Source organism: Chiloscyllium plagiosum, unplaced genomic scaffold (genome assembly GCF_037043375.1).
Source record: "Chiloscyllium plagiosum isolate Xiang-an unplaced genomic scaffold, Cpla_swu_hap1 HiC_scaffold_39, whole genome shotgun sequence".
NCBI classification, from domain to species: domain Eukaryota; kingdom Metazoa; phylum Chordata; class Chondrichthyes; order Orectolobiformes; family Hemiscylliidae; genus Chiloscyllium; species Chiloscyllium plagiosum.
This window is the reverse complement of record NW_028270177.1, coordinates 10,714,442-10,740,580: the sequence shown is the minus strand read 5'-3', so window position 1 is coordinate 10,740,580 and position 26,139 is coordinate 10,714,442. Positions and strand designations below refer to the sequence as shown.

The following is a 26,139-nucleotide window of genomic DNA, read 5'->3' as shown; positions in this document are numbered from 1 at the left end:
GAAACATATGGAAGTGAAATACAGTCAGTCAGTTCTTCGACAACGCGATGACTATGTTCTTGCAAGAACCTGCATGATAGAAAAAAATCACGATTTTGAAACAGCACTAAAGTGTTGGTGCTGTAATCACGTCACAGCCAACACATGTTTTAAAAATTTACGCTGTAGAAACAGCATCCCCAGTTCATCAATTGCATCACAGCGAATTTGTGTTGACGAAAGGCGCATTATAACAGAACGACCTGTCCTGTGGGTACTGGAAATCGGAGACAAAAACAGCAAATGCTGGAGAAACTCAGGAGGTCTGGCATCCTCCGAGGAGAGAGAAAAACAGAATTAATGTTTTGAGTCCAGTGACTTTTCTTCAGATCATCCCAGAACTCCCTCCTTAATGGCATTGCGGGTTTACCTACACCACAGCGATTCAATAATGAAGCTTCTCAAACGTAACTAGGGATGGGCAGTGAATGCTGGCCCAGCCAACTCATGTCCCTTGAGTGAATTAGTAATAAAATGAACACTTGCAGCCAGTGAACTTCGGACCAGGGTAAATGTACAGGAATCCTTTCACATTTTGGGTCACTTGCAGCTGCCGCTGAGTCAGGTTTGGATTTCTCTTGTTCACCCTCTTTGGTTTCACATCGCAGCATCAAACTGACCAAAGGACCCACCAAGAGTGGAGCCCAAACATCTTGCAGCTGCAGCTGCTAAACGTTGAGTAGAATGATTTTGCTCCTCCCACTGTTCCATTGCCTCCAAATTCTCCCCTTCCTTTAGGGTCTGATGACTCATTATCATGATATCAAACATCAAAGAAATAAAAACCTTGGTCTGTTCAGTTGCTGTCTCACTAATGAGGTTTTAAAATTCTCTTTCAATCGGACAAGTTACACTCCATTTAACTCCTATTACGGCATAAAGGTCAGGTAATTGATTTTAATCCAAGACAAGCTATTTTGAAAGACATCATGCTTTGCTGAAATTATTTCAGCTTTTAATAAATGCATACTCTAATTTATTACCATCACGACTGACACATTTTTATTTCAGACACTGCACTAAGCAATTGTACCAAGAACTGCATTTTCAACAGAATAATCCAGATCGATGCCATAAGAATTTAAGTAGATCATTCTGTTAAGAGGCAGTTGTTAATACAGCTTCCCAATGGTGCTCATCATCAACCAATCCAATTACTTTTTATTCTTCTCTAAAACTAATGCTGCTTTAATTATAACAATTAGGATTGTGTGGCATACAGTGTTAGCTCATTGTTCTTTGAGAATTTGGTTTAAATCCAAATAAATTGATGGGGAGGAGGGTGGGAACCTGTCTCTGGCTGTTAGCTGTGAAGATGGTTCTCCAGTGATTTTCACCCTGTGAGAGTGTGTTCGTGGCTTAAGACTGATCTTATGTTGTCTCTAGTCAACACAATGTGAATGACCTGGCTCCGACATAAATATCAAAGTTGAATAAACTAACAGAACCTTCAGACAGGCTGTCTGGATACCGAAAACAAAGAGAAAGTAGCCTTGACATAAATTGCAAAGCAAGTAATTTCATTTGAAGTGCAAATGATCACAGGCTTAATTTTTCTTTATTTAAAATGTATACTTTATTAATTAAAAGTGTATATATAGTCACAAACGCAGTTCGATTCTGTACAATAGCATATCAAGGAAACAAACAAACATTGGAGTTTGACTATCAAACAAGCAAACCAAAGTATCAAGACTGGCTCTAATGTAATGAGGGGTACATTGGGTTCCAAGTGGCGATTGTGTTGGGGGACTCTCTAGTCGGGGTACAGACAGATGTTTCTGCGGTCAGCAGTGAAAAATCAGAATGTGTGTTGCTTCCCTGGTGCCAGGATCAAGCATGTCTCAGAGATGATGCATAATATTCTCAAAGGGGAGAGGGACCAGCAGGAGGTCATTATACACATTGGTGCCAACAACATAGGAAGTGAAAAGGATGAGATTCTGAAGGGAGAACATAGAAAGTTAGGCAGGAATTTAAAAAGGAGGTCCTCGAGGGTAGTAATATCTGGATTATTCCCAGTGCTACGAGCAAGTGAGAGTAGGAATAGGAGGATAGAGCAGAAGAATGCTTGGCTGAGGCGCTGGTGTACAGGAGAAGGATTCACATTTTTGGATGATTGAATCTCTTTTGGGGTAGGAATGACCTGTACAAGAAGGATGGATTGCTTCTGAATTGGAAGAGGACTATTATACTGGCAGGAAGATTTGCTAAAGCAGCTCAGGAGGATTTAAGCTAGTAAGGTGGGGGGGAGTGGGACCCAGGGAGATACTGAGGAAAGAGATCAATTTGAGACTGGTATACTTGAGAAAAGAAGGGAGTCAAAAAGTCAGGGCAGGCAGGGACAAAGCAGAGAACAAGGTAGGACTGATAAAGTAAACTGCATTTATTTCAATGCAAGGGGCCTAACAGGGAAGGCAGATGAACTGAGAAATAAGAAAGGGATGATTACCTTATTGGGATTGTATTATAGACCCCCTAATAGTCAGAGGGAAATTGAGAAACAAATTTGTAAGGAGATTTCAGCTATCTGTAAGAATAATAGGGTGGTTATGGTAGAGGATTTTAACTTTTCAAATATAGACTGGGACTGTCATAGTGTTAAGGGTTTAGATGGAGAGGAATTTGTTAAGAGTGTACAAGAAAATGTTTTGATTCAGTACGTGGATGTACCTACTAGAGAAGATGCAAAACTTGACCTACTCTTGGGAAATAAGGCAGGGCAGGTGACTGAAGTGTCAGTGGGGGAGCACTTTGGGGCCAGCGACCATAATTCTATTAGTTTTAAAATAGCGATGGAAAAGGATAGACCAGATCTAAAAGTTGAAGTTCTAAATTGGAGAAAGGCCAATTTTGATGGTATTAGGCAAGAACTTTCAAAAGCTGATTGGAGGCTGATGTTCGCAGGTAAAGGGACGGCTGGAAATGGGAAGCCTTCAGTAATGAGATAACAAGAATCCAGAGAAAGTATATTCCTGTCAGGGTAAAAGGGAAGGCTGGTAACTATAGGGAATGCTGGATGACTAAAGAAATTGAGGTTTGGTTAAGAAAAAGAAGGAAGCATATGTCAGGTACAGACAGGATAGATCGAGTGAATCCTTAGAGTGAATCCTACCATAACCACCCTATTATTCTTACAGATAGCTGAAATCTCCTTACAAATCTCCTTACAAAAGGATAGACCAGATCTAAAAGTTGAAGTTCTAAATTGGAGGAAGGTTAATTTTGACAGTATTAGGCAAGAACTTTCAAATGCTGATTGGGTGCAGATGTTCGCAGGTAAAGGGATGGCTGGAAAATGGGAAGTCTTCAGAAATGACATAACAAAAGTCCAGAGACAGTATATTCTTGTTAGGGTGAAAGGAAAAGTTGATACGTGTAGGGAATGTTGGATGACGAGAGAAATTGAAGGTTTGGTTAAGACAAAGAAGGAAGTGTATGTCAGGTATAGACAGGATAGATCGAGTGAATCCTTAGAAGAGTATAAAGGCAGTAGGAGTATACTTAAGAGATAAATCATGAGGGCAAAAAGGGGACATGAGATAGCTTTGGCAAATAGGGTTAAGGAGAATCCAAAGGGTTTTTACAAATACATTAAGGACAAAAGGGTAATTAGGGAGTGAATGGGCCCCTCAAAGATCAGCAAGGCAGCCTTTGCGTGGAGTTGCAGGAGATGGGGGAGATACTAAATGAGTCTTTTGTATCAGTGTTTACAGTGGAGAAAGACATGGAAAATATAGAATGTGGGAAAATAGATGGTGACATTGAAAAATGTCAATATTACAGAAGAGGAAGTGTTGGAAGTGAAATGCATAAAGGTGGATAAATCCCCAGGTCCTTATCAGGTCTACCCTAGAACTCTGTGGGAAGCTAGGGAAGTGATTGCTGAGATATTTGTATCATCGATAGTCACAGGTGGTTGGCTAACGTGGTACCATTATTTAAGGTATTGATTGAGTTTTTTGAAAAAGTAACAAAGAGGATTGATGAGGGCAGAGCGTTGGATGGTGACCTATATGGACTTCAGAGCTGAAAATGTGTTGCTGGAAAAGCGCAGCAGGTCAGGCAGCATCCAAGGAACAGGAGAATCGACGTTACGGGCACAAGCCCTTCTTCAGGAATGAGGAAAGTGTGTCCAGCAGGCTAAGGTAAAAGGTAGGGAGGAGGGACTTGGGGGAGGGCTAAGATAAAAGGTAGGGAGGAGGGACTTGGGGAGGGGCTAAGATAAAAGGTAGGGAGGAGGGATTTGGGGGAGGGCTAAGATAAAAGGTAGGGAGGAGGGACTTGGGGAGGGGCTAAGATAAAAGGTAGGGAGGAGGGACTTGGGGGAGGCTAAGATAAAAGGTAGGGAGGAGGGACTTGGGGGAGGGGCTAAGATAAAAGGTAGGGAGGAGGGACTTGGGGGAGGGCCTGCTGGACACACTTTCCTCATTCCTGAAGAAGGGCTTGTGCCCGAAACATCGATTCTCCTGTTCCTTGGATGCTGCCTGACCTGCTGCGCTTTTCCAGCAACACATTTTCAGCTCTGATCTCCAGCATCTGCAGCCCTCACTTTCTCTCAAAGATCTATATGGACTTCAGTAAGGCGTTCAACAAGGTTCCCCATGAGAGACTGGTTAGCAAGGTTAGATCTCATGGAATACAGGGAGAACTAGCCATTTGGATACAGAACTGGATTGAAGATAAAGGACAGAGGGTGGTGGTGGTGGGTTGTTTTTCAGACTGGAGGCCTGTGACCAGTGGAGTGTCACAAGGATTAGTGCTGGGTCCACTACTTTTCATCATTTATATAAATGATTTTGATATGAACTTGGGGATATAGTTAGTAAGTTTGCAGATGACACCAAAATTAGAGATGTAGTGGACAGTGAAGAAGGTTACCTCGGATTACAACGGGATCTTGATTAGATGGGCCAATGAGCTGAGGAGTGGCAGATGGAGTTTAATTTAGATAAATGCGAGGTGTTGCGTTTTGGGAAAGCAAATCTTAGCAGGACTTATACACTTAATGTAAGGTTCTTGGGAGTGTTGCTGAACAAAGAGACCTTGGAGTGCAGGTTCATAGCTCCTTGGAAGTAGAGTCACAGATAGATAGGATAGTGAAGAAGGCATTTGGTATGCGTTCCTTTATTGGTCAGAGTATTGAATACAGGGGTTGGGAGGTCATGTTGAAGCTGGTTAGGCCACTGTTGGAATAATGCATGCAATTCTGGTCTCCTTCCTATCAGAAAGATGTTGTGAAACTGAAAGGGTTTAGAAAAGATTTACAAGGATGTTGCCGGTGTTGGAGGATTTGATCTGTAGGGAGAGGCTGAACAGGCTGGGGCTGTTTTCCCTGAAGCGTCGGAGGCTGAGAGGTGACCTTATAGAGGTTTTTAAAATCATGAGGGGAATGGATAGAATAAATAGGCAAAGTCTTTTTCCTGGGGTGGAGGAGTCCAGAACTAGGTTCAGGGCATAGGTTCAAGGTGAGAGGGGAAAGATATAAAAGACACCTAAGGGGCAATGTTTTCACAAAGAGGGTGGTGCGCGTATGGAATGAGCTGCCAGAGGAAGTGGTGGAAGCTGGTGCAATTGCAACATTTAAAAGATATCTAGATGGGTATATGAATAGGAAGGGTTTAGAGGGATATGGACCAAGTGCTGGTGAATGGGACTAGGTTAGGTTGGGCTAACTGGTTGGCATGGACGAGTTGGACCGAAGGGTCCGTTTCTATGCTGTACATCTCTATGACTCTATGACAAAGGCAACTCTTGCTTGGAGAAGAACTGTATTTATATGCATTTGAGGCACCAGGTGGGTTCAATAACTGAATGGATACCCATTTACCTTCAGCAGGAAGACGTCAGACAGTAGTCTTTCCCCACTGTGCCTTGGCGGCAGCTGCCCCAAGCTTTCGTGCATCCCTCAGCACGTAACCCTGGATCTTGCAACGTGTCCGTCTGCAATCCTTAGTCGAGGTCAACTCTTTGTTCTGGAAGACCAACAAATACCAAAAAGCGTCTTTCACCGAGTTGATGGCTTTGAATTATAGGGACACCAATTAGCTCATTGGCCCAACAGCAATTGTGTAGATCAGTCTAGTGTCTACAATGTGGAGAGTGATGTCCAGTTCAGTTGTGGTACAATTAGGGCCTATCTCCTCACTATAGATATTAACCTAAAATTTGCTGCATTTCCAAAATGAAGTTAAATGAAGTGAGGAGAAAACTTATGAAGCCTGGTGATAAACTAATGATTAGAAAGGACATATAATCTGGAATATTTCTCGTGTGAATTTGTCATTGTTGCTGAATTGTGGTACGTAAGTATTATATGGTTGATTAGAGATGTAAAAGTGGTGAACAGACGCGCAAGCTAAGTTGGGGTCAAAGTTCATTAAAAACAAGACAAAGGGAGACGTTGAACAAGCTAGGACTTTGTTCTTTAGAGCGTAGGAGTCTGAGGGGGGAACTTATAGAAATGTATAACATCATGAAAGGCACAGATAGGATGAACACACAGTCCTTTTCCCAGGGTTGGGGAATTGATGATGAGAGGGCATCAGTTTAAGGTTAGAGGGGAAAGAATAAAAGGGAATCTGAGGGGCAACTTTTTTACACAGGGTGATATGCAGATGGAATAAGCTGCCAGTGGAAATGGTTGAGGCGAGTACATTAACAACATTTGGACAAATACATGCATAGGAAAGGTTTAGAAAGATATGGGGCAAGTGCAGGGAAATGGGACCATAGATGAACATTTTGGTTAGCATAGACCAGTTTGGGCCAAAGGGCCTGTCTCCGTGCTGTAGGACTCTATGACTGTTTCCAAGCTTCTTTCCAAGGTAACATAAGCAAGTCTTCATGAGTTAAATGACAAAACCAAAATGGAAAACATGACACATTTATGATGTTTTCTGGCTGTCAAACTGATCATTTGCTGGAGATTGGATTCTGTCAAGAGTATAAATGCACCGCTTCTTTGTAGGGAAGGAGTGTAACACAAGCTTACCTCAACAAAAATGGAGCTAGCTCAGCAAACAACAAGTCATTGGATCAATGGCTTAGACATGAGACGGAGCAAGATGATCACCTGTTTTGGTCTGATCTTCTGACAAATCCATATTAAAGGGGTTCACTAAGCATGGCACAGGTAAAATATTTGCAGGTTTTTTTTGGAATCTACTTACCTTTGATAAAGAACAGTGAGTAAATCCCATTATCAGAACTGCCTTGGGTTATTGATATCCAGAATTATCCTGATGGCGTTTCAGTATACTTTCAGCATCAGTGATTAGATTAGATTCCTTACAGTGCAGAAACAGACCCTTCGGCCCAACCAGTCCTCACCGACCCTCCGAAGAGTAACCCATCCCGTCTCATCTCCCTCATACACCTAGCACTACGGACAATTTAGCATGGCCAATCCACCTAACCTGCACATCTTTGGACTGTGGGAGGAAACCAGAGCACCCAGAGGAAACCCACGCAGACACTGGGAGAATGTGCAAACTCCACACAGACAGTCGCCCGAGGCTGGAATCGAACTTGGGACCCTGGTGCTGTGAGGCAGCAGTGCTAACCACTGAGCCACCTTAAAAAAAAATCTGGGCTCGTCCAGAACATGAACCTAGGACCTCTCACAAGTCTGCATATTTGAAGACATGAAGTGAGAATCGTACCACTAGACCAACGAGCCACACTAGATGAGACACCCACTATTGCAGTGCACTGAGTGTGGAACCTGAAACAGTTATATGGCCTGGAAAAAGGAATTCATGGCAAGGAGGAGCTCTACACACGTTTGTGTGCAGCTGAAGCTTCGGCCATTGAGAAACGATGTAAGTGTGATGACTGCAGGAAAGGCTTTCATTTCCCCTCTGACCTGGAGACTCATCGACGCAGTCACACAAGGGAGAAGCTATTCTCCTGTCCTGAGTGTGGGAAAGCCTTCAGTGATTCCTCTACCCTACTGAGGCACCAGCGGGTCCACACAAGAGAGAGGCCCTTCAGCTGCCCCAAGTGTGGGAAGGCGTTCACTCACTCCTCCCATCTCGTGATCCACCGGTGGGTCCACACCGGCGAGAGGCCATTCACTTGCCCTGTTGCCCTGTGTGAGGGAAGGGCTTTACCCACTCCTCCGATCTGCTGAAGCACCAGCAGGTCCACATGGGGGAAAGGCCCTTCAGCTGACCTGTGTGCAGGAAAGGGCTTATCCAGGCCTCCCACCTGCTGACATACCGGTGGGTCCACACTGGGTAGAGACTGTTCATCTGCCTCAAGTGCGGGAAAGGCTGTCTCCTCTGCCCTGCTGATCCACCAGTGGATCCACACCCGGGAGAGGCTGTTCGCCTGCCCCGAGTGTGGGTAGCGGTTCATGATGTCCTGCAGCTTGAACACACACCAGCAGGGGCACCAGCCCTCCCAACAATCAGATTCCGCTGGTGACACTGCTGTGGGTCACCCCCAGGACTGAACCTCCTGCCCGTTCTGACAGTTGGTGCGATGGGAGAGTCGGTGGACTTCTTTGTTTTCTGCTGGACTGCAACCCCACCCCAAAACCCGCAATGACTCGGGGCGGGGTGTGGGGGGGCATGGTGGCTCTGTGGTTAGAACTGCTGCCACACACCCCCCTGGACCCAGATTTGTTTCCATCCTCGGTGACTGTCTGTGTGGAGCTTGCACATACTCTCACCTTGTCTATGTGGGTTTTCTCTGGGTGCTGCAATTTCTTCCCACAGTCCAAAATTGTGCAGGAACGGGCGAACTGGCCAAGCTAAATTGTCCCGTAGTGTTCAGGAATGTGTAGATGTGGTGCATTATTCAGAGGTAAATGCAGAGTAATAGAGTAGGAGAGTGGGTCTGGGTGAGTTGCTCTTCGGAGGGTTGGTGTGGACTTGTTGGGCCAAAGGGACTGTTTCCACACTATAGGGATTCTACGATTCTATGACCAGGGACAGTGGGAATAAAAGTCACAATACTAGCAATCAAAAATACAGTTCATTAAATAATGGCCAAGGATCAGCCATATCAGCATGTTATATGTGTTACAATGAACTTAGTTTTCCAAAGTAGCGAGGGAGTAACTCAGTCAGGTTTCTTGCTCTTGCCTACTGCTCAATGACTTTTACTATAGCTCATCATAGAAAGTCATTGAATCTTTACAGTGTGGAAGCAAGCCGTTCAGCCCATTGAGTCATAGAGTCATAGAGATGTACAGCATGGCAGCAGCCCCTATCTGGACAGGTTCTTGAAGATCAAGGGTTATGGAGAGAAAGCGGGAGAACAGCGTTGAGAAATTATCAGTCATGATTGAAAGGCAGAGCAGACTCAATGGGCTAAATGGCCTAATTTCTGCTCCTATATCTTATGATCTCATAGTCTTATGGACCCTTCAGTCCAATTTATCCATGCCACTAGATATCCTAAATTAATCTAGTCCCATCTGCCAGCATTTGGCCCATAACCCTCCAAACTCTTCTTATTCATATATCCATTCAGATGCCTTTTAAATGTTGTAATTGTACAGCCCTCCACCACTTCCACTGGCAGCTCATTCCATACACACACCACCTTCTGTGTGAAAAAGTTGTCCCTTGGGTCCCTTTTAAATCTTATCCCTCTCACCTTAAACCTATGCCCTCTAGTTTTGAACTCACCAACCTCAGGGACAAGACTTTGTCTATTTATCCTATCCACACCCCTAATGATTTTATAACCTTCTATAAGGTCACCCTTCAGCCTCCAACGCTCCAGGGAAAATAGCCCTAACCTGTTCAACTTCTCCCCATAGCACAAACCCTCCAACCCACACTGACCTTTTGAAGAGCATCCCAGCCTGAATCATCAAACCCACGCACCCCCACCAACTCTATCCCTGTAACCCTGCATTTCCCATGGCTTACCCACCTAACCTGCACATCCCTAGAAACTAGGGGCAATTTGGCATGGCCAATCCACCTAACATGCTTACCTTTAGACTGTAGGACGAAACCAGAGTACCTGGAGGAAACCCATGCTCTTGGGTGCAATGCCCTCTGATACTGAATCGCTCATGGATACTCACTGTATAATCTTGGTTGGGTAAGATTTTGAAAAATGTTTAGTTCCAGTGAAAAAATATCTTAACAAGACTCATCTCCTCCAAAGGAATAAGGAAGAAGTACACAGTGAGGGGCGTGGGGTTTGGAATGAATTTAATACTTTGATCTCGGCCCTGTTTGCACAGATTATTAACAGAGATGAAATGTTTATTAATTATACATGACAGAGGAGACAGCATTGCTTGTCCAAATGTAAGTTAATATAATGAAAACAGTTATCAGCTTCTAGATGCTGTGTTTTGCATATTTGATGTGCATGTAGATTAAAGGCTTCATTGACAGTTTGTGTATATCCCATGTGGTTAGTTTGTTAAAAATAAATATGTACTTTCATTTCCTTATGATGATATAAAGCATTAATTGCAGTCAGACTCTCTGACAGCTCCCCTTGAGTTCCTACTCAAACATGTCAATGATTGTTGCTATTAGTAAGGTCTGAGAGAGTTCATTAACTGTACTTATGCAATTGTTCCTGTACAAACCATACACTTTTCATTTGTCACAGCAGTGAAGTACTGGACTAATAAAATTGGAAAAGAATTGAATGCAAATTTCATCTAATCTCAAAGATAGCAAGATGAAAGCCGGACGAGATGAAGATTTTGAGATAGAAACATCAAACAACCATTATTGTCTTCCTTAATGTTACTGTTTCCCCTGGCAAGCAATAGAGTGCAAGGATCAATCTAAAGTTTCAGCCCCACAGCATTTTCAGGGAGATAGTGAATCCAGCATGTCCATGCTTAAACAGTTAGTATTTATTCACAAATGGGAAGTTGAATTAAACACCTCTCCTTTGCACCAATAATCTACCTTGGCTATCATTTCAAATGGGAACTCTTTAATGTTTGCAGCTGATCACAACACTCAAAGCAATTGTTATGCAGCACTTTAACACGATAGTGATCATTATGTTGGAAATCCAGAAAACCACTAAACAACCAGAACATCTTTGAGATGAATGACCAGTTTTTGCTGTTTCCAGTATTTGTTACTAAATTTAGTTCAAGTACCAAACTAGAAGTTCTACACTCTGTTTCTTTGCCTCCTGAACAGAATCACTATTCCAGCTGCAACACACAGAACTTCAGAGTGGGCTTGAAGTCCTCTAAAACATCCTCTATCCTTACTCACACCAAGTACTATTCATTCATCACCTTTCTGCTGACTAACCTACATTGATTGAGTCACACTATGACTCATTTTTTTGATATACACATTCCTGTTTTTCAATTTCCCTATGGCCTTACCATTTCTGATTTCTGCAATCTTCTCCAACCCCTCAACCCTTTGCTTTATCTGCACTCATCCAATTCTGGCCCCCTTGAACATTTCAATGCTCAGCATAGTGGCCATATCTTCAAACACTTAGGTCTTAAGCTCTGCAATTTTCTCCCCAAACCTTTTTGCATCTCTCTTCCAAGCTTCTGGTCAACTGACCTAACAGGAATATAAGAAGTTGCCTTATGTGGTTAGGTGTTCAAAATCTGCTTTATTTCACCATTATATAATGCCTTGAGATTTTTTTGTTGAAGGCAATCTATAAATAAATAATGTTGTTGTTGAATGGTTAGAAAATTCCGTGTACTTCATCAGCTATAAGCTTACTTCAATTATGCTACCGTTGTGTTTATATATTGTCTAATGGTCAGGACAGAAGTGCTGTTTTAAGCCGTAGAATCTGTAATACCAAGCTGAAGAATTTAAATAGCTCACTGGTGCCTCAGATTAACATCCCACTAAAGGAGAAACACCTCACAATTTATAGGATTCCTTTGGTACTGCATTAGAGAGCTTCCAGAGCTGTAGAAAACATCTATAACAGCTGACTGAAAGGTAAGTTTATACCAAGGGAGACACTGATTTTTTTGCATTATCAAAGCAATGTTTCTGAATAAGTCGAACTGCCACAGTTGTGGTTTGGATCCATGCCCACATGGGCCTTAACAAGATTTGATGACTCTCCAGGAACTGTTGCAGAGTCTACAAGAGCACAAGATCCAGAACACAGCTGCACGCAACCCTGGATATAAATCACAGGGACCTTAATTTATTTGTTGTTTTAAAATACAAAATTTAGGGTTTTCTTATCAGTTATAAAAATATTTGACATGGCTAAGCCTTCTTAATTATCTGTTGTACCATCATCTTCCACACCATCCCCTTCCATGCTGAATGACAGGAGGATGAAGGAGACATGGGTGGATGTAACATAGAGTCACAGAGTCAGAGAGATGTACAGCACGAAAATAGAACCTTCAGTCCAACCCGTCCATGCCGACCAGATATCCCAACTCAATCTAGTCCCACCTGCCAGCATCCAGCTCATATCCCTCCAAACCCTTCCTATTCATATACCCATCCAGATGCCTTTTAAATGTTATAATTGTACCAGCCTCCACCACATCCTCTGGCAGCTTATTCCATACACGTACCACCTCTGCATGAAAAATTTGCCCCTTAGGTCTCTTTTATATCTTTCCCCTCTCACCCTAAACCTATTCCCTCTAGTCTGGACTCCCCCATGCCAGGGAAAAGACTTTGTCTATTTACCCTATCCATGCCCCTTATAATTTTATAAATCTCTATAAGGTCACCCCTCAGCCTCTGACGCTCCAGGGAAAACCCCCCAGCCTATTCAACCTCTCCCTATAGCTCAAATCCTCCAATCCTGGCAACATTCTTGTAAATCTTTTCTGAATCCTTTCGAGGTTCACAACACCTTTCCGATAAGAAGGGACCAGAATTGCACACAATATTCCAACAGTGGCCTAACCAATGTCTTGTATAGCCGCAACACGAACTCCCAGCTCCTGTACTCAATATTCTGACCAATAAAGGAAAGCATACCAAATGCCTTCTTCACTATCCTATCAACCTGCGACTCCACTTTCGAGGAGCTATGAACCTGCACTCCAAGGTCTTCTTGTTCAGCAACACTCCTGAGAACCTTACATTAAATGTATAGGTCCTGCTAAGATTTGCTTTCCCAAAACGCAGCACCTCAGATTTATTTAAATTGAACTCCATCTGCCACTTCTCAGCCCATTGGCCCATCTGGTCAAGATCCCGTTGTAATTTGAGGTAACCTTCTTCGCTGTCCACTACATGATGAAACCTCCAGGAATATTTTCAGAGTTGGCAGCTCTTGCCTATACTCACATCAGAGAAAATTGGAACACGCAAAGGTCCTGCGTTATGAGAGGGCAAAACCAAACATCTTAGGCTTGGCAAGATATTAAGGTCATTCAATCGCTTTCTTTTGTTCAAAAATGATAAAGGTGTACAGGCAGTTCAACAGGTTATCTTTCAACTCTCATATAATTTATTGCAGTCAACAGTACTTGTACCTTTAACTTTTTATCATTTATTTTAGGAGATGAATAAAGCATAGGAAAAGAAACTTATTGGAAAATGGGCAGGAGAAATGCTTGTCTGGCTGTAATAATTCTGGGTTGCATTGTGCTGAATGGACCAAGTGTTAATTTGGCTTCGATCAGTTAGTTAGCTGCAAGACTAACGCAAATTTCTGACAGCAAACCTTGGGAGTAAATGAATAGCTTCACTCAGAAAATAGGCTGTTCTGGCAACTTGCTGAATTTATGCAGCAAGTAACTGAACAGAGATTGATTCAAATTTTATTTGGGTTCAGATAGCTGAGCCTTCCAGGGAGCTGTGACTACCGTCTCGGTGTAACTTGGTTGGAGAGAAGTTATTATTGTTGGTGTCCCCGCATTATATAATACAAATCAATTGAGCTAGGAGGTGAAGTGGATTGGAAAGAAAAGAAAATGAATTTGCAGATGGCCATTGTTATGACCTTATAACATCAAATTATTAACAATATTGAACACATTTCAATATGTGTTTTCTTTTCAAAAAACCATATGGCCAAAAGGTAAGGATATAAATTCAATGGCTATCTGATTTTCTGAGGGAGTTAGACTGCATTCTGAGAGGAATCATAGAATGTAGCATCTGGAGAGTTCCAATACAACTTCACCTCAAAGGGAGAGATGACATTCAAAAAATGAACTGTGATCTCCTGTGGCGTGTGTCCCAGTTTGCAGACACGATAGGAGTTGAAGAATGGCAGTTTTGTGTGGAAGACATGTTTGTGTTCTATCCTTCCAGGAGCAGAAAGGACAGGGGGCTAAAAACCAACTGCAATGCCCTGGTTCTCTGTGTGATAGAGTGTTGGTGTGCTCGTGTGCTGGCTTGGAGTTCAATTTCCACTTGGCTGTGAGCCGGCACAGCTGAAAACTTCCACACATGGGTAGAAATAAAGTCTCTCAGTCTCTCTCTGATATCTGAAAGCAAGTCATACACTGCTGAAGGAAACTGGGGATGAACTATTTTCAGAAAGAGGAATGTCCAAAAAGCTTCTCAATCGTCAGTATCAGTGCTACCAAAATCTTCCACTTCATGGCTGCAATAGTTCACAATCTATTGATCATGAACAAGCTAGAGATTAATTTGTATATTCCCTTTTCAAATTTTGCCTATTTGTACTCATCTCTCATTTATAATTTGTCATGTTTTGTTTTCTTTTTTCATATTTTAATAGTTAATAAACTCACTTTTCTTTAATTCTAGAAAGTCTGGTTAAGTTCACTTGCCTTGAACCAAACATGTGTGGGCTGAGTTTAGATATCCACGAAAAGCAGGATTATTTTAAAATTTCCCCTCTTAAAACAAAATGTGGAAGGGGCGAGGTCAAAAAGAGGATCCATTCTGTGTTTCCTCACATGAGGCACAGCCATCTGGAGGTATCCCATTGGAATACAAACAATTGGGACCCTCTTGAGAATTGGTCATAACAATATGAATAGTTTGGGTTAACCAATACCAATACAGCTTAATGTGACAGAACCGAGGCAGATTTTTGATGTAAAGACATAAAGGATGTTGGAACAAATAAGGAAGTGCTTGAGGGTTGGGAATGAACAAAAGGGATCAGTAGCCAAGAGTGTGGTGCTGGAAAAGCACAGCCAGTCAGGCAGCATCCAAGGAGCAGGAAAATGATGTTTTGGACAAAGGCCCTTCATCAGGAATGGATGGGACTTCCTGATGAAGGGCTTTTGCCCGAAACATTGATTTTCCTGCTCCTCAGATGCTGCCAGACCTGGTGTGCTTTTCCAGCACCACATCCTTGGCTCTAATCTCCAGCATCTGCAGGGATGAGTAGTTTAGGTATTTAAGTCTAGATTAGAGTGGTGCTGGAAAAGCACAGCAGTTCAGGCAGCATCCGAGGAGCAGTAAAATCGACGTTTTGGGCAAGAGCCCTTCATCAGGAATACAGGCAGAGGGCCTGAAGGGTGGAGAGATAAATGAAAGGAGGGTGGGGATGGGGCAAAAGTAACATAGAGTACAATAGGTGAGTGGGGAAGGGGATGAAGGTGATAGGTCAGGGAGGAGGGGGGAGTGGATAGGTGGAAAGGAAGATAGGCAGGTAGGACAAGTCATGGGGACAGTGCTGAGCTGGAAGTTTGGAACTGGGGTGAGGTGGGGGAGGGGGAACTGAGGAAACTGTTGAAGTCCACATTGATGTCCCGGGGTTGAAGTGTTCCGAGGCGGAAGATGAGGCGTTCTTCCTCCAGGCGTCTGGTGGTGAGGGAGCGGCCATCTCCTTTGAATCCTCCCACTTCCTCCAGACCAAAGGGGTAGCCATAGGCATCCGTAAGGGCCCCAGCTATGCCTGTCTCTTTGTTGGCTACGTAGAACAGTCCATCTTCCGTAGTTACACCAGCACCACTCCCCACCTCTTCCTCCGCTACATTGATGACTGCATTGGCACCACCTCGTGCTCCCGCGAGGAGGTTGAGCAATTCATTAACTTCACCAACACATTCCACCCTGACCTTAAATTTACCTGGACCACCTCTGACACCTCCCTTTCCTTCCTGCACCTCTCCAACTCCATTAATGACGACCGACTTGAAACCAACATTTTTTACAAACCCACCGACTCCCACAGCTACCTGGATTACACCTCTTCCCACCCTACCTCCTGCAAAAATGCCATCCCGTATTATCAATTCCTCCGTCTCCGCCGTATCTGCTCCCAGGAGGACCAGTTCCACCACAGAACTCACCAGATGGCCTCCTTCTTTAGAGACCACAATTTCCCTTCCCACGTGGTTAAAGATGCCCTCCAACGCATCTCGTCCACATCCCACATCTCCGCCCTCAGACCCCACCCCTCCAACCGTAACAAGAACAGAACGACCCTGGTGCTCACCTTCCACCCTACCAACCTTCGCATAAACTAAATCATCCAACGACATTTCCGCCACCTCCAAACAGACCCCACCACCAGGGATATATTTCCCTCCCCACCCCTTTCCGCCTTCCGCAAAGACCATTCCCTCCGTGACTACCTGGTCAGGTCCACCCCCTCTACATCCCACCCTCCCATCCTGGCACCTTCCCATGCCACCACAGGAATTGTAAAACCTGCGCCCACACCTCCTCCCTCACCTCCATCCAAGGCCCCAAAGGAGCCTTCCACATCCAGCAAAGTTTTCCCTGCACATCCACCAATATCATTTATTGTATCCGTTGCTCCCAATGCGGTCTCCTCTACATTGGGGAGACTGGACGCCTCCTAGCAGAGTGCTTTAGGGAACATCTCTGGAACACCCGCACCAATCAACTCCACCGCCCTGTGGCCCAACATTTCAACTCCCCCTCCCACTCGGCCGAGGGCATGGTGGTCCTGGGCCTCCTTCACCGCCGCTCCCTCACCACCCAATGCCTGCAGGAAGAATGCCCCATCTTCCGCCTCGGAACACTTCAACCCCAGGGCATCAATGTGGACTTCAACAGTTTCCTCATTTCCCCTTCCCCCACCTCACCCTAGTTCCAAACTTCCAGCTCAGCACAGTCCCCATGACTTGTCCTACCTGCCTATCTTCTTTTCCACCTATCCACTCCCCCCTCCCCCCTGACCTAACACCTTCATCCCCTCCCCCACTCACCTATTGTACTCTATGCTACTTTCTCCCCACCCCCACCCTCCTCTCATTTATCTCTCCATCCTTCAGGCACTTTGTCTGTATTCCTGATGAAGGACTCTTGCCCGAAACGTCGATTTTACTGCTCCTCAGATGCTGCCTGAACTGCTGTGCTTTTCCAGCACCACTCTAATCTCGACTGTGGTTTCTAGCATCTGCAGTCATTGTTTTTAACTAGGCTGTGTATTTAAGTCAAAAGGACTTGATTGCTCGTGCAAAAAGCAATTTAAATGAAATGACTGGAAACATTAATCGTCATTGTGTTTTGTTAATTTAGGAAATGAGACAGCCAATTTGAGCTTGGTAAGCACCCAAAATAAACAATTACATGAGTGACCAGGTCATTTCTCATTGATTTTGGTATACAGATAAATTTTGGCTAGGACATTGAGGACCATTCCTTGCTTTTGTTTGAAATAGTGCCTTCCAATCTACCCAAGAGAGCAGACAATACTTTGCTATAACATTTTATCCAAAATACTGCACCTCTGGCAATATATCATCTCCTGGCAGAGTATTTCACTGGGACATCCTGAGGTCATGAAAGTCACTATATAAATGTAAATCTTTCTTTCCATTTTTATATTTTCTCTTACTTGCTACCTATCTTTTTCTTATTATCTTCCTTATTGTACCTAACCTATTTCACATCAACTAACAAAATCATTCATGATTTAATGATCACTAGGTTGACCATGAGAATATTTCTAGTAATTATTCATTTTTGCATGACTGCAGTATGGGACTTGGGTGAGATAAAGCTGCAACGTTAGCATCAAATTAGAGGGAACTTTATTTGGCACCCAGCTCTTGGTCATAACCCGAGAGATCGATGGCGACAAATAATGTAACAGGTGTTCATCTTTCTCACCCTAATGAGAACAGAGGTTTGCTTCAAACAGGTGTCAGTTCAAGTGATAGCTAATTGCAAGGGAGTTCTGTCGATATGACGTTCAAACCACCCACAAGCTGTCAAGGATACAGCCATCAGAACCTAAATATAGGTTTGAGTCAGCAAGAGGACTTGACTATCAAATGATCAAGCCAAGATAAGAGGCATTAAAAAAAAATCCAGGTGGTTACATTAGTGACTGTGCAGCAACTGAACCCTGATTACTCGGCTTTACCAGATGCTATCTGGATGCAAGACCAGTCTTCCGGACAGCTGACCACCTGTCCAATATCTTCTGGTGGGAATGGAGCCAGGAATTACAGGCAGGATTCTTTGAAGGTGTATTTTTAGTTTGGTTGCAAACAGGGAGCCAGGCAAACTAGTTACGTTTGGCTTTGCTTGACTGCACCACATTTGATGGATGCAACTCTTGGGATGAGTATTATGCTTTTAGATTTTGCTGGAAGCTGATATTAAGCTGGAAGATTAAGTTTAAATCCTTAGAGCAACAGAAGATAACAAAATTAGTCCAGCCATCTTAAAGGGACCATATCTAAACAGAAGTACATATGGCTTCCTATGGAAGTAAACTTGCTGCTTAATGTAGCTTTATTTTAAGGCCTTAAAACAATACTGGAATGTGCAGCAATGTTGGAAATTACTTCCCTCTTTATTTTAAGGCTTCATTTATCAACAGCCCTACAGTCTCAGTGTCACTGTCAGCAATGGAGTACTAAAAGGGCTGCATCATGAATGGAAACAATTAAATGAGTGCTTTGGAATTGTTTTATATGAATCCAAATTCCAAGATCACGATTTTCTCAATGCCCCACTGCAAACACGTGTCCACTACACTGCACTCCCCCCCACCCCACCTCCCTCCTGCCTCCTTACTGCTTCCCTCCAGCTCACCTCTGTGCTGCCTTATTGTTCACCAGCACACTGGATTGAAGGAGCAAGGGCAGACAGTGGGGGAGAGGTAGTGAGGAGAACAGGAGCAGAGCTGCGAGAGAGGTAGACAAAGTGGGGGAAGGCGAGACGTGCACCGAACAGAGAGGGGAAGTTAGTGAAGTGGTGAGCTGGGGAGGCTGAGCACCAAGGATGCCCAAGTGGGATCCGAGAAGAGTGAGCGTGACTAGGACTCCTTGGGCACAATGGCACAGCAGGAGAGAGTGAGGACTGCAGATGCTGGAGATCAAAGTCAAAACGTGCGGCGCTGGAAAAGCACAGTCGGTCAGGCAGCATCCGAGGAGGAGGAGAGTCAACGTTTCGGGCATGAGCTCTTCATCAGGACACATGGCGGTACAGGTCAATGCCAGCTTATAGTTCTAGGTGCACATCAAAGCCATCAGCTGTGCCAACTTCCTTTGTTAATGCATTGCAGGAAACATTCCAGTCTTTTAAAGAAATTGCTGGCAATTTTAATACAAATAGCTACATTGAACAGATAGAACTTTGTAGGAATGTATAAGTTATTCTTTTCCAAATCCTCCCTTTGAAAACAGTTTTAACATTAAAAAGAGTTTATCAAGCAAGCAGGGATGTTTCATTCTAACTTTTAACAATTTGCTTCTGCGTGATTTGTTTTACTTAGCAACACAGTGGCTCAGTGGTTAACACTGCTGTCTCACAGCACCAGGGACCCGAGTTCAATTCCACCCTAGGGCAACTGTCTGTGTGGAGTTTGCACATACCCCCCATGACTGCGTGGGTTTCCTCTAACTTCCTCCCTCGGTCCAAAGATGTGCAGGTTAGGTGGATTAACCATGCTAAATCGCCCATAGTGTCCAGGGATGTGCAGGCTAGGTGGATTAGTCAAGGGCCATGCAGGGTTAAAGATAAATGGGTATGGGTCGGCAGAGGCAGGGTGCGCTGTGGAGGGTTTGGATGGACTCAGCCAGCCAAATGGCCTATTTCCACATTGTAGGAATTCTATGATTGTCAGTGTATTTCCAAGAGATTATAATGGATAGGTATATGACCTGGTCTGGGTCTCAGTCATATTAAGATGCCCCAAGTTGCTTAATAGTCTTTGGCGAGTGGTCTGCTTCACTTCAGCAGGGACCAGTGCAATGACAACAATAACTGGTTCATTGATGTCTTGAGAGATGGAAACTAAACTCAGGCAGAGGTCATTGTTTCAGTGATTGATTGACTTTGGTTATCAAGGGATTCCATTGTTGAAAAGTATATCACTAACTGAGTGGCCTTACCTCAAATAGCTCACAGAACAGAATAGAGTAGAATCCCACCGTGCAGAAAGAGGCATTTCGGCTCATCCAATCTACACCTGCCCCCTAATAATCACCCCACTTGGCTACCTTATCCCATAACCCCACATTTCCCATGGCTAATCCACCTAACATGCACACCCCTGAACACTGCAGCCAATTTAGTATGGCCAATCCAGCTAGCCTGCACATGTTTGGACTGTGGGAGAAAATTGGAAAACATGAATGAAGCCCATGCAAACTCCAAGCTTACCAAGATTGAATATACTATATGTGAATAATACATCATTGTTGTCTGATGCATTGATGTAAGTGTGCAGGATTGGTGCTGAGATGACTTGGTGGACAAGAAACAATCTTGCAATGTCCATGAGGAAAGTGAAGATCCTCAAAACAAGGCACAAGCTTTGTCAGTGTGAAGACAGGAAATCAGTAGGACTGAGGGAATAGTTGGATTAGATTTAGATTAGATTAGATTCCCTACAGCGTGGAAACAGGCCCTTCGGCCCAACCAGTCCATACCGACCCTCCAAAGAGTAACCTGCCCAGACCCATTTTCCCTCTGACTAATTGACCTAACACTATGGGGCAATTTAGCATGGCCAATTCACATGACCTGCACATCTTTGGATTATGGGAGGAAACCGGAGCACCCAGAGAAAACCCACGCAGACACAGGGAGAATGTGCAAACTCCACACAGTTAGTTGCCCGAGGCTGGAATTGAACCTGGGACCCTGGTGCTGTGAGGCAGCAATGATAACCACTCTCTCAGTTGGGAGGAAATAATGACAGAGGGGTTGGACCACACCAAAACAACTGCTCAAAGACCAAGAGATTTATAAAATGTTAAATGTGTGTGATCACTTGTTACAGAAATTTTGAGGTATTGTTAGAGTCAGTAATAAGATAAACATTACAGTAAATTTCTCCTGAATGTATCTTTTACCAAACTGCACCTATGATCTCTCATTCTGCAAATGTGGCTTAACTTTGAATTGTGCTTGAGGTGGGCTCTTTCTCTTCCATTTTAGAACAGGACATATAGGTTACGATAGTTCTCTTATTTTCAAAGATGGTCAGTTGGACAGTTAGAATAGTATAAAACAGGTTGACAGTGTGTGGGCAACATATACACATCCCCCTAATGGAGGTAGAGATCAGGAGAGAGCTCACTATTGTCTGACATGAACTACTGCACAAAATGAATATCCATTTCCCAAGTGCTTCTAACATTTCCTTGTCACTCAGTCTACCAATACCGGAAACAAAAACTGAAATTGCTGGAAAAGCTCAACAGGTCTGGCAGTGTCTGTGGAGATAAATCAGAGTTAACGTTTCCGATCCGGTGACCCTTCCTCAGAATTGGGAACATTGGGGAGCTCACCAGACCGGAAACATTAATTCTGATTTCTCTCCCCAAATGCTGCCAGACCTGTTGAGCTTTTCCAGCAATTTCTGTTTTCGTTTCTGATTTACAGCATCCGCACTTCCTTCAATTTTTAATTTACTACCAACACTGGGTCCTTCCTCTATACTGTGTCCAGCACTTGGATATGTTTATGTCGCTGGTGAACAGAACCAATTGCAATGCTTGGGATGTTATTGAGCTAGAAAAGTACATTCTAGCAGTATGCCTGGTGCGTATTTGCATTTGACCAATTTTCTGGTTTGTCTGGATATGGTACAATCCTAGATTTCTTTCTACCTCTTCCTTAACGAGCCCAAACACCAATACTGCAACATGTTCTCCTGAATCAATTTTGTGGTGAAATTTGAATTAAAGTTACAATAGGAAGGAAAGAGATTAGAAAGGAAGTGAGCACCATCTTAAGCAATTAAAGATTTACTGACAGGTTACTGTTAGGCCACAGCACTGTATCATTTGGTTTGACCAACACACATTTGCCTACAGTGGGGGCCTTGCCTTTATATAATAATCATCCCAGGATACTGGGGTTAAGCAAACAATAGCAGAATTCAGAAAATGGACTGACTGCAATGAAAAATGTATTTTTTGAGCAAGTATTTAAAAATCAGGCTGCAAGGTACAAGAGAAGGAGGTCTGAAGGTTAGAACTCCAATGGCTAACGGCTTTGCTATTAAGTGAAGAGAGAAGGAAAGGGGCAATGTACAGAAGGTGTAGGTTCCAGGTGATAAGGCACAGGCTGCATGTTGCAGATGGTGGTTTTAAAGCACAGCAGCTTCTTAGAGGGAATTGTAAATGAGAAAAAAAATGAACATCACAGTAAATTTTAAAACCAGAACTGAAATGTTAGTTATTAAGCATGTATCTGTCATAGATGGAAATAAACATTACAGAGCAGCTGAGTTGGGGCAGGAGAAGGCCATTTGGCCTCTTGAATTTACTCGTCTATTCAATAAGATCATAGCTGACCTAATTGTGACCTTGCTTTCACTTTCCTGTCTGCCCCCATATCTCCCGTTGATCAACAATTTGTCTAACTCAGTCTTCTTTAAGGTAGTAATAACGTACACATTACAGTGCACAATGACCCTGCCTTGACTTCTTTCTGGGTAAGACAGTTCCATACACTAATAACCATCCAAGAAGAAAACATTCACCTCCTTTCAGTCTTAAATTTAGGGGCCCCTCTAATTTGGAAACTGTGTCCCTGATTTTAATATCCCCACAACGAGAAACATTCCCTCAACATCCACTCTGCCAAGTCTCCTCAGGCCGTTTCAATAAGATTGTCAATGCTGGGATGAGAATATCTATCACTCTTATTTTTCAGTCCTCTGGAATGGATGCTTTTGCTGGCTCTTTTTTAAGATTGGGAACACAATGGACTAGGCAATTGAACAATGACTACTTCATAGACAAATATAGGATTGCTCAGGTCCCTCACCCACATCCCTGTTCCAAAGCACATATCCGTCCAGGCCCAAAACTGACAAGTTTCTTATGTAAGATGGAGTCCAGCACTCAGGAAGAAAACAGAGTCATGAGGAACATGCCATGAGGATGTATTGAAATGGATGCCATGACTAGTGTGCCACATAAAAATAAATGCATTGATGGAAGTGGACGGTGTTCCTGTGTAGCAAATTTGAATAGCTTTGCCAAAGACCAATTGGTACTTATATATGCCTGTACTTATCAGTCAAGGTGACATTAATCTTGTGGGCCTAGTTCATGGCTTTGTGATTAGCAGAAGCCGCAGGATTGCAAGATTGATGACTGCGCGTCTTATAAATATAGTCCCATGTGAGAAGCAGCAGATAGATAGGCTCAAATAATTTGAAAGAGAAAATGCAATGTGTTTTTGATGAATGACCCATTTCAGTTCTGACTTTCAAATAGATGATTGCTGCTTATGGAGCAGAGCAGCTTTGGATATTATATAGCAGATTGGAAGAGAAGGAATTAATTTTTACACACTGGAGATTGCATCAGCGAAGAATGCATCACGTTGTGAAATGAAAATATACAGTGAAAGAGAAAATGGATAATGTAGTGGATTAACGCAGGGACCTTTCACCTCGAAAGCTGCACTTATACTAAATATACTTAAGTTCTGCTTTTCTTGGAATGTGAGAGCCAGTTCTTCCACATTTATAATGAAAAGAATGAGTCTTTGTTAACGATAGGTGAACAAAGCTGGATTTAACTGTGGAAACGCAGAGACCTGGTCTCTCATCGCGAAAGGAAAAGACTCTAGGTTTGACACGATATAAACATTCATGGATTTATGTGTCAGTTCAGTTTAGCCAGTAACATTTTAATGTCTAATACACATAATCTAATCTGGCACTCCACTCTAATACTGAAGGGGAGCTGCTTTGCTCGAGGTGGCTGTCTTTTAGTTAAGGTATTTAATCAAGGCTCCATCTGCCAGTTGAACAGAGAGAACACGGTTGGATCTTTATCAAAGAAAATTAGTGAGACCTCCAAGTTTCCAAGCCAACAATCATCCCCTGGTCAATGACACTAACAAAAAATGACCCAAATAATTATTCATCTCATTGCTGTTTGTAGGCAATGCTGATGCTTAATGGATGCTCTCATTACCCATGGACCTCATTGCAAGTTCTCAGTAAGATAGTAAATCATCATCTAAATGCATTTATTTTTAATCTCTGTTTAATGCTAAAAATTGTAAGCTTCTGTTTGAAATGATCAAGGGACAGACTTAGCCCTTCACTGAATACAAAATCCAGAATTTAGTACAAATGTACACGGACACTAGTACACATCTTATTGCTGATGTAAACTTGCACGACAAGGTCATTGCAGGAAGTAGATGAGTTGTGGGGAATGACATTTGGAATTTGATTAACACGTTGCTCTTTGAGAACAATGTGAACATTTTTTGTATTCTGTCACAGGTTGAGGGAATCTCTGGCCTAGCTGGTATTGATTGACCAAACAATATTACTTGTGAGGCGCCTTCCTGAAAACAACTGAGTGATTTACCATTCCAGACAGGAGATGCTGTAGATTGGAAGTCACGTAAAAAGGTAAAGAATCCTCCATGGTAACCTGAGCCAGTGCGGGAATTGAACCCACACCATTGGCATCACTCTGCTTTGCAAATTGGCCATCTATCCAACCGACCGCTAAGTTGCATATAGGCCACTCTGGTGCAAAAGATTGAGGCACAACCGGTGAGAGGAATGAACTTGCATTTATATGTGATCTTTTTGAGCTCAGAGCATCCCTTTGTAGTCAGTGGAGAAGTTTGAGAAATGAATTCTTCTCCCTTTGTTGGCAAACAGTGCAGCAGATTTACACAGCACGATCCCACCAGCAACAAAGCAGCAGTGTAAGTTAAGAGATAAACACTGACAAAACTCTCTGGTGTCTGCCTCAAAAAGATTGTGGAGCCTTTATGGACCACTTTAACAATTAGACAGACCTTTTGTTTTAACCAAAGGACAGCACTTCCATAGCTTACAGCACCTCATCTGTACTGCACTGAAGTGTCAGTTTAGATTGTACACTCAGTACCCAGACTGGGATTACTGTTCAAGGTGACAGGATAACCAGTGAGTCAAACCAAAAGAGTATGCCAAAGTCAAAATAAATAGAGGACCTGGGGAGGATTGTTGGAGATCAACTGGCGAAGGGGAAGCTAGGTATGAGAGAGAGCAGTGAGAAACCTCAAGAATCAGGATTGAAGCTCCTGACAGCAGAAGCACCAACAGTAAAAAGCAGGAGGAAGGAAATGAACAAATTCAATAATGAATAAACAAAATCTTGATTGGAAGAAGAGAGAGCTAGCTATGGAAATGATTAGAACAGTTTGAAGAACTGAATAGTAAAGACTCAAGGAGAAACCGCTATACCTGAAGAATGCTGTGGATGTCGAATTCACTTTCACAAGCAGTAGTTGAGGGTAATGGTACAGATGCATACACAGAATATGTGCAGAAACATGGGGGAGGATGGAATAAACGTATGTTGATATGATGAGATGAAAAAGGATGGGAGGAAGTTTTCATGGAACGTGCATACCAACGTAGACTAGCTGTATCAAATGGTCTGTTTTTATGGTGTAACTCAATGGAAAATAAGCATAACCTTTTTGTTTTCCAGGTGGCCTTTTACACCGTATCTGACTGTGGTGAGATTAGGTTTGTGTTGCATGACATTGTACAACAGATGGTATAGGAAGACCTCCTTGAAACCTGATAGGCTCAGATCCTCGCCTTGTGTGATCTATAATAATTTACCCATAATATTATCATAAGCCATTATGATATAGCTCCTTAAGCACGTGGTCAGTAGTTAACCCTTTGTCTGCACTATATGTATCATTTGAAATAAAAAGAGAAGTTCCATTCCCCTTTAGCTCACCAGACTGAACACAACAGTACCAAAGAAAGTCACCTCCCATTTCATGATACTTT

General features: G+C 43.1%; 1 long non-coding RNA gene across 1 annotated transcript in view; it reads left to right on the top strand.

Annotated features, from left to right (window-relative positions):
• Nucleotides 1-26,139, top strand: part of LOC148138626 (uncharacterized) — an 85,056-nt gene that overhangs the window by 20,863 nt on the left and 38,054 nt on the right. Inside the window, exon 2 of the long non-coding RNA XR_015753747.1 lies at nucleotides 24,616-24,747. This is a non-coding gene — a long non-coding RNA (uncharacterized LOC148138626). The remainder of the gene's footprint in view (nucleotides 1-24,615; nucleotides 24,748-26,139) is intronic.